The sequence below is a fragment of the Neodiprion fabricii genome, chromosome 2 (genome assembly GCF_021155785.1).
Source record: "Neodiprion fabricii isolate iyNeoFabr1 chromosome 2, iyNeoFabr1.1, whole genome shotgun sequence".
Lineage (NCBI taxonomy): Eukaryota > Metazoa > Arthropoda > Insecta > Hymenoptera > Diprionidae > Neodiprion > Neodiprion fabricii.
In genome coordinates, this window is record NC_060240.1 from 30,945,306 (window position 1) to 30,954,587 (window position 9,282).

Genomic DNA, 9,282 nt, shown 5'->3' on the forward strand with positions numbered 1-9,282 from the left:
GTTGTTTGGATTATGGATTTTGGAAAACATTCGCGTAGTACGATTGAAAAAATAAATAAAACCGGGGAACTTCTAATTCATTATTTTTATTTTATTTTTTTTCTTGTCGTTATAAAACAACCATTTTGTGCACGCACGTTTCCTTCTCTGACTGCCTTGTTAAAAACTCTGCAGCGACAGACAAAATCTCTCGGGCCCTATCTTATAAGCATAATATACAGGTGAGAAGTTCCACAACTCCGCAGGCGAATAGATACAAATATAGATACGACGGATAAATGAATAGATTAATAGACAGAGAATTTATATTAATGGTTTTTGACAACTCACGTCATATAAGGAGAATTTAGTAATTATGCATTACAAGTAGTTTTCAATGCACTACAGTGTTTGAATGTATACTTTAGCACTTCAGCAATTATAATCCGACTTGCGGCGCAACGAAATTTATGTTCAAGATCGGCCAGTCAGGTGAGGCAGATGCACTTTTCACTTGACAATAAGAAATATTTGCAAAATTTGCACGCGTGTCGTTACTTAACATTCGAAATAAATAATCGGGGATATCGTATAATAATCTTTAACAATAAAGGAAAATTCAAAAGGAAATCTTTCTCCTGCATAAATTATTAACAGCGAGTATAACAATAAATTAAAACGTAAAACTTGCCCATACTCATTCTTAGTTGATTTCTTTTTTTCGAACTCAACGATGCGAAATGTCGATTTTCACCAAAATCTATCATGTTTAAAAATCGCAGGAATATTTGGTTCATTCTCAAACAGCATTCTTCCAAAGTCCCGGTTTGCATTATTTATCTTCCTTCGCACTTTACGCCTCATTGTCAGTTTTGCAACCGTGCCGACGATCAGTAAACTCGCAATGCGGTATGCGAAAAACGGGTAGGTACACGATCTATTATAAATGCGGAAGAAGGCAGCTAATGCAAGGGGAAAAGTCTTTTCCCACGTGATAGTTGCGATTTTCGCCGCCAGATGTCAACGCATGCGCTGCATCCCTTGCAGAGGCTGCGGGCTTCTGCCTCTCTCTCTCTCTCTCTCTCTCTCTCTCTCTCTCTCTTTCTCTCTCTCTTCGGCACACGTGCGCGAGTTACTTCCTACTTCGACCGTATATAACTCATAGCCCCGCAGCTCTCAGCCAGGCGCGTCAACTTGAACGTTTCCTATCGATTTTCACATGGTATATAGGCAACTTGGTCTGTCTATGTGTATCTCAGTGTAGGTGTACGCCTAGCTTCGTAGGGATGCGTTGCAGGCTTGCGTCTATTACTTTGGTTCCAAGATTCTTTTTATTTTCATTCACTTTGCAAACACATTCTTCGCTGGATCAATATGATTATTATCAATCGAGGTTTTTGATGAAAGAAACAAATCTTTGTTCAATGCTGCGGTTTGTGTCCTTAATTTCCTTCGAATCAATCTATCGCTTGATATGTAATTTTTTCCATATCAATTTTTGCATCGCCTCTAGCGTTCCTAGCCTTTTTTTTTCTCAACTTAGCTATTCTCTTAGCGTATTTTCGTTAGGATCGATCGCCACACACGTATTTAGAGCTACGATCTTCTCAAAATTCTTACATCGTATGATTCCTAAGATTCTTCATCTACCAAATTAATGATATGAATCATGAGTCAGTGTCCGACAATAGAAACAATTCGGTGTTAGGTTTTGCCCAAATGGATTGAATGATATCTTGCACATCCTTGTTGATTACTTTTGTAAGATGCTTCCGATCTTTGCATTTATGGACTAGGTAGGAGGAAAACGAGTGTCAGATGATACGGCAGTGTAATTACTGTACCCACATCGGGCATATTTGTACGGCCCTTTACATAACTGAAAAATAAATTTTACCAACGAATAACAATTAGGTATTAGTGCATTGTAAACGCGATACTGGAAATTATGACAAGCGGATCATTATTTTCTACGCTTGTATTTCGTTGTTAAAACTGTGGCACATTTTCCAGAAAAGCTTTCTCAACGTAATTTCGACACTTGCAGGATGACAATTAAATCGAGGCGTACGTTAAAATTAATTACTTACTCCGAGGCTGGTGATTACAAGTTCAACGAAGAAATCATTCTCGCAAGATGCAAACGTTCACCAAAGTTGATCTTGTTTATTATGCTTATCTTGATAAAATACTTATTTTTTTTTTCATCAAAACATCGCCTTCTCAATAATATTTTCCGCGTCATTACAGCGCTGCGGTACAAGAATTATTGTACAACCACAATTAGCGTAGTCCCTAAAAGAGATTTAACTATACAGAAAATCAAAGCTTACCAGCAAATGCGGATTGCAATTGGTATATAATGCTATACGTATTTATATAATGGTTAATTAACGATCATGACGCAGGTACATGGTTCTTGCAGCGACAAAGAAAAGTACTAAGTAGGCATAACACATGTACGTGTACATTGATGGACGAAAGAGAACATTTGAGGTAAAAAAAAGAGTCATATTGATGCGCGTGAAAAGTTCCCTCTCGATTTTACGACGACGCGGTCATTTGGGTCCGTAATAATTACGCCCGCTGTGTATGTCATGTGCTTATTAATATCATGGAAAAAAAAGATCGTTGCAGCGTGTTTACGAATGCGGCAAATTAGAGCGAGCCACGGATTTACTGGAATTCTTATAGATAAGAATTTATGTGTATGTATATATGCAGCTATTACGCGTAACGCTTCAACTAATTCTCGTCAACATACTCGTAAAATACGTATATTACGCACATACCCGCCTACGCTGCACCTATTATGTACAAAAACACCAGCGCGAGTTGCACCTGTATTCACTCAATATACACCTAGATGGATATCAAATTTCGGTAATAGACCTCCGAAGAGCTCACTCCTGCCTCGAAACTAGAAAAGCAAGCACGAGCATTAGCTGGATGTGCTTTAGTAAACAGTTCGATTAGCGGCTTTCGTACAACACATTTTACCTCGGCGTGTAGGATACCAGACTGTGTTCAATCCGTATAATATACCGTCGTACGACGAATCGCTGTACAATTAGGGAAATGAAAGAATCGGGGGAAAATTTTGATAAAATTCTCGGTTTCATCGTGCATCGCCAAATTCTTTTACCCGCACGCAATTGATGTTGAGGGGAATACAGGTTCCGTTGCGTTGAAGCGGTTTTTTTTTCTTTTTATCTCATATTCAAGTTTAACGCTTTTAAACTAGCGAATAAAAGTTGTCAAATCATTTTTCCGAACGTATTTTTTCACAAGAATATACGCCTGCTGGAAATATGTCTGCACGGAACGCAATTTCTCATCAAACTTAGATATGGAATATAGTTTGAGAATGGTTTGGGGCATCCTAAGAAATTTGAATCCAACGAAGATCATAGGATTTTCATAAAAAATTACGACCAGCTCATTTCTATCTATAGTATCTAGTCACTATATTGCGAGCTGCCGATTATTTATGAAGCAAAATGATTTAGATTAAGCCCGCAGGTACGTACGTTCGATAGTTCGAATAGTGTGAAAACGAATTCTTCATCATAAATTCATACGATGCGTGTAAAAATATAATAACTCGTGAATCCTTTTTATTTTCTCTTAATTTTCAAACGATCATTTCTTCAGGATTCGGTTTAGAAACCGTTTCACGCACCAGACGAAGGGTGTAAAATGCATCTGGTCAAGTGTAGCAAAAGTTAGTTTTTTTTCCTACTTATCAACTTTATATTTCGTACCGAGTACGCGCAATATTACTTTCATCTTTTCGGGCAGCTGATTAAATTCATTGCATAAGTATATCCAATGGCCGTAGTATTGTTGTTTATTGTTTGTATTTCATATTTTATTTATTTCCTCTTCTCCGATTCCGTGTGACCGTGCAAGCGTGTCGCATCATCAGCGATGTGTTCGATTAATACATGCATACTTATCTATAAGTGTACCGGCTAATGAAGGTGAGATTAAATTCTTCCACGTGCGTCGCGTCGAGCCGCGTCGCTTCGACTCGATGCAATAAGTGCAATGACTTTTAATCGTTAATGCCAGGCAGCGCTTGTAGCGCGTTATACAGTATAATAAATATACCGGTTAATGTAGGTGTACGTCTAACTGCCTTACAGCCGCGAGTGACGTAGACGGGGACATTTATACTAAATACATATAGATGTATATATAGCGTATTACACGTACTGCGGCCGAAGCAATAGCCCCGAGTCGTGAAGGTAAAAATGGAGCCGATTGCCAGTGTATTAGACGTAATTAGGTGCATACGAGCAATGCACCGATCGCGTTAAAAGGCCGTTGACCTTTTTCTGACAGCGACGTCGCGCGTCTCGTAGCGTCCTCGGGTATAATAGATATACGGTAAGATAAACGCGGGCGGTCAGGTAATTTCTGATTTGATAGTAGAAAAAAATCCACGACAAACAAACCGTGTATCGGACAATAATATAATCGATAACGCGCAGAGACAGTTTACGCCTCGTTGCCGCGGTCTGGCTAACACGCCTCAATTTCGTCTATACGCGGTCAGCTAACAACAAGTAGGCAAGCATTGTATTAGGTGTTTGTCATACCTGCACGCAATGCGGATGGCGGGGACGGATAAGCTCTGCAGCGCAGCGGTGCGGGGATTGCCGACTGTTTAAAAAACCGTATTTATACCTCGTTACCTCAAACGCGTTTCGAGGAATTTCAATCATGGAAATAACACTCTAATTACATTCATTTACGTACGTGTAATGTGTATACCTATTTCTTAAAAGTCGAATCGTATTTATCCTCAGAGTACTGGGTGACGCTCTGACATCGTTATTTGTTTTATTATTTATTTTTTATTTTTTTTTTTTTTTTACCCATTCGAAGTGTATTTATTTGTTTGTCTTGAACTTTATTTTTTCTCTTCCCTCTACCGGGGAAGTTGATTAATTTATTCTCTCTCAACGTCGCGTACGTGGATAATGTAACTGACGATCGAGAGAGCTTCACGGCTTGTACAATTATAGTGTGTGCAAGCACATTATAATGTGCTTATAACGTACATACATAGTTTCATGCAGGAACGTGGAAACCGGATTCGATTTTCACCTGCATCATGCCACCGACGTATATTTCGGTAACTGGACAAACCCGTCTTACAAATATACTTTGCGTTACAATTTACTCAGCATGCGTTACAAATATTGAATTTTCTTCTAACGCGTAATGGCGAGAAGATCTTCTTACTTGGTATTGTAACATGGTCGATTTTTTTTTTAATTTCAATGATAAAAGTCAAATTAGTGGTTTGATATTTGTGTGTACTTTAAGGCACTCGTGTACTTTGTGTTCTCGGATTAAAAGTGCACGGCTCGAGAACCAGTTTTATATTTATAAATCGTCCTGCGACTCGCCGATGCGGGATTCAGCCGTAATAATAAAAAACGAACGTTTGCAGATGGTTCTTTGTCTTTGCAGACCAAAGTGGACGCGTATGAAAGATGTGTGCAAAAACCTAAAGCATTTTCAGAGTGTGCGTCGCTTGCAAAAAATGTTCCGAACCACTAATTAACGGCAGAAATGAAAGCGGAACTGAGAGAAATTAATCCATTCATATCTCTTTGTGGTCCCGATACGAAAATTATGAAAACATAATAAAAATTATGACTGCAAAATGTCGTACTTCTGCAAATTTTCTTATTCTTTTCTTTTTCACTGTTCGCGAATAACCTGCAACGACTTCTCTCTCTGCCCCTCTCTCTTTCTCTCCCTCTTTCCATGTACTTCAGAATTAAGAAACGTAGTCAATTAATTCTCCGTAAGAAAAAAAAAAAAAAAAAATACACACACTTCGAGACCCCGCAACCGAAAGAATCGATTACAACTTTAAAGTCGCTTGAATATTCTCTGAACAAACAAAATACGAGATCGCATATGTATTGAAATTCATGAACGTGGGAGAAAACGATCAGAGTATGAAAAACTTTTCCGGCGGTGTGCAGCGAAGCCAAACATCCCTTTCTACTCTATACTGAGAAGAGATGAACGAGATTTGCTCCAATAACCGATTTGCCAATAGATACCAGGCAGAAAAATCCTCTACCCATTCCACGTTAACTTTTCTCGCGAAATCCAGAGTGCAAATATTTTTTATACGGATCCAACATTGTGTATGTAAGTCTAACACAATTGCGCAAAATTTCAAGGCCTGCGCTCTGTGAACAGCGGAACCGGAAATACGATGTAATTTTCATTCGCTCGCTGACATTCGTGGCATGCTGTCGCATTAGCGATATAAAGTCAAAACATATCCATGTTTCACACTCGATCAATGAATGACTCGATCAGATTGTGGACCCCGGGTGTAATGTTTTTTCGTTGAATCAACCAATTATTACCCAATTATAATTTGTGACGTTAACTTTGGAATGACAAGAAACAGAAAAACCATTCTTGGCGTACCGATATAATATTCTATGATAATTGGTCTTTAAGCGGTAACTTTTTTCTGTCCAATGGCTGTTGGAACTAAAACATTTGGGACAGGAATTTCCTCTAAACTAAATTGTTGCTTAAAATATTTATACAAATTTTCAGATGGACGTTTTATTGACTGCCGGTGTCTAGAAGAACAAAAATAGGTATGCTGCGAGTCTGCACAATAACATAAAGGCAAGGCGTCAAATCTTTTTTAGCTTCGTTATTCTTGTATCTTTTCGTCATTCAACTCACGTACCTCATTTGTGTCATAAAAATCAAAGTGCTCCACGGGCCCCTCTTGTGAAGCACACGCTTCTAATTTAACCCTATAGTCACTTGCGTGGGGTCCAGTCGACCCCGAACCCACTTGATTGAATGGAACCGAATGATCGTTTTATGCTCTTGAGTAAATAAAAAAAAAAAAAATACATAATCAAATGTGCTTTTACAGCTAGTATTTATTAATATTTCAAACTATTTTCAAATTTCGATGAAACTATTTCATCACTATTATTCTTAATTCCTGTTGAAATTCCATTTATGACTGCAGCATTTTCATTGTTTTCTTGCACATTGTCACGTTTAAAATGCTTAATCGTTCGCGTTGTCGCTCTATTTACAATCTCATCGTGACAAATTCTCGGCTAAATTCGAACACCGTTCGGATTCGACGATGTTTAACCGCGATTTTGTACGTGCACCCAATGTTTTTATTTCGGCAGCGATGTATTTCTATACTGCTTCTGAAGCGCTTCTAACTCATCCCGTTATGCTCGAAGTCCTTAACTCTCGTTCACAAGCATTTCTTTTTCTTTTTCAAGGTCTATTTAAATCGCTGGCCACATTTACCGACTCACTTGATTGGTTAAATTCTAACGATACTTCTCTTTTGTTTCTATGGCAAAGTTTATCTAATTAAGTTCGACTGTGACTCTGTTGTGCCAATTTTTTTTTTTTTTTCACTGCCTCGTGTCCAACCTTGGGCGCCAAAGTGTAATGTTTTCGTTTGAGTTTGATACGGGACGAGGCAAGTATGTAAATTAGAAATTAAACCAAGGGATGTAATAATGTGTAGGTTTAATGAGAGATAAATACATTATTCCGAAGCCCCGATGATGGTTACAAACAAGCTTACAGCATTGGTCAATCGCAAGTGATCAAAGGATGGCTGATTGATGGTCTACGCGTCTGATAAGTGTACAATAATAAAATTACATAAAATCGTGCTTGACCAATTAGCAAGGAACAAGAGAAAAATTACAGATTGTAACTGGATTTGTATCTCGGGCTTCGGCTGTTTGGTGCTTCTCGTGTTTCGAAGATGGTTTCCGAAATTATGCCACTAAGTCCATTCATTGATCTGATTTTGCACGAGGTACAAGCAAGAAGGTCTGCGAAGCCTTGACGAACGAGTAAAATGCTCGGAAAATCGCATGCAAGATGAAACACAAGCAAACGTACTGAAATAATAACAATCATTATAATAACTATAATACCGTATCATTGAAAATGATTGCATGAATGCTCCTTCTGGCGAACTCGTGAACAATTGCTATGATTGGCTACTTCAGACTTACGGCATAGTTTTGTATAGGATTGAACTGAAACTTTCATAGAAAAATTGACCTACTGGCAGTTTATTTTCACGAAAAAGATGCGGTATTTGACGTGATTATATCTTGTCCATTATGCATTGTCCCGTGTTGCGCCATCACGTGTATTTATACGTATATAAAAATACAAGTAATTCAAAACCTATTGCGTATCTTTTCTCCGTAATTACAAACCGCGGGGCTTACATCGAGTTAATTCGTGGCCCACGACGACAAGAATTCGCAAAACAGCGAAGAGCCAATTTAACCAAAAATCAATCGGTGAGGCACGTAGAAATTGAATTTTTTCAATTAGCATACCTAACTATGATTAACCGATGAACTCGTCGAGAACTTGAGGGTAAAATATAATCGGTTCACAGGAGTCAAGTTTGATTGTTTCTATATCTTTTTGGTTTCAGCGAAGTAGTAATTAGAAATTTTGAATCCAGAATTAGAATCCTGAACCTAAATCAATATGGAATCTACGGAATCTCGTAAAATAATCGAAACCAGCGTAAGACGAACAACGAATCTCTTTGGATCTGAAAAGTGCATTACTTTTTCGTTTGTCTAAAATAAATACATGCGATATTCAAGGTATCGTTGTAGCGCTGTAGATAAGTTCTTGGCATTCGTGCAATACCAGTGCATATATATAGTTAATTAGATCTAGGTGAAATCTCTGGTTTCAAGAACGCTTATTTCAGTCGGTACGTGCAAAAAAAAAAAAAAAAATGAACCTTCTTCCTTTTATCCGAAGTACAAAACGGCTGCTTTTCACCCCCTGACTCGTGCAGACAAACGGATTTCGAAAGAACTGCGCATGCATGGCGGGGAGGTAGTTTCTTCCCCTTACAACGACAACGAAAACTGGCTAATCAACCGTGCGATTAAAATGGGTGCAGGGATTGCATCCAGGCGGTGACGATCGGCCCTCGAAATACGGACAAACTTCTCGATCGCGGATTGGCGCATCGCGTAAGAAGAGCCACGTGTCCTTCGTCCTCGTCCCACCCGCGGTGAGGAGGTGCGAGCGTCGCTGCGTCTCCGTCGCATGCGCCCGCGCCCCGATCGATAAACACGACGTCGAGGTCTTCCTCCCCTCGTCGCCACCCCCCAGCCTAGTGACGTAACGAACCCTGGACCCGAGGCGAACCGAGGCGTCCCGACGCCCCTCGAGCTGCGCCGACGACACGCGATTGCGTCGGGTGTCCTCGTCGCC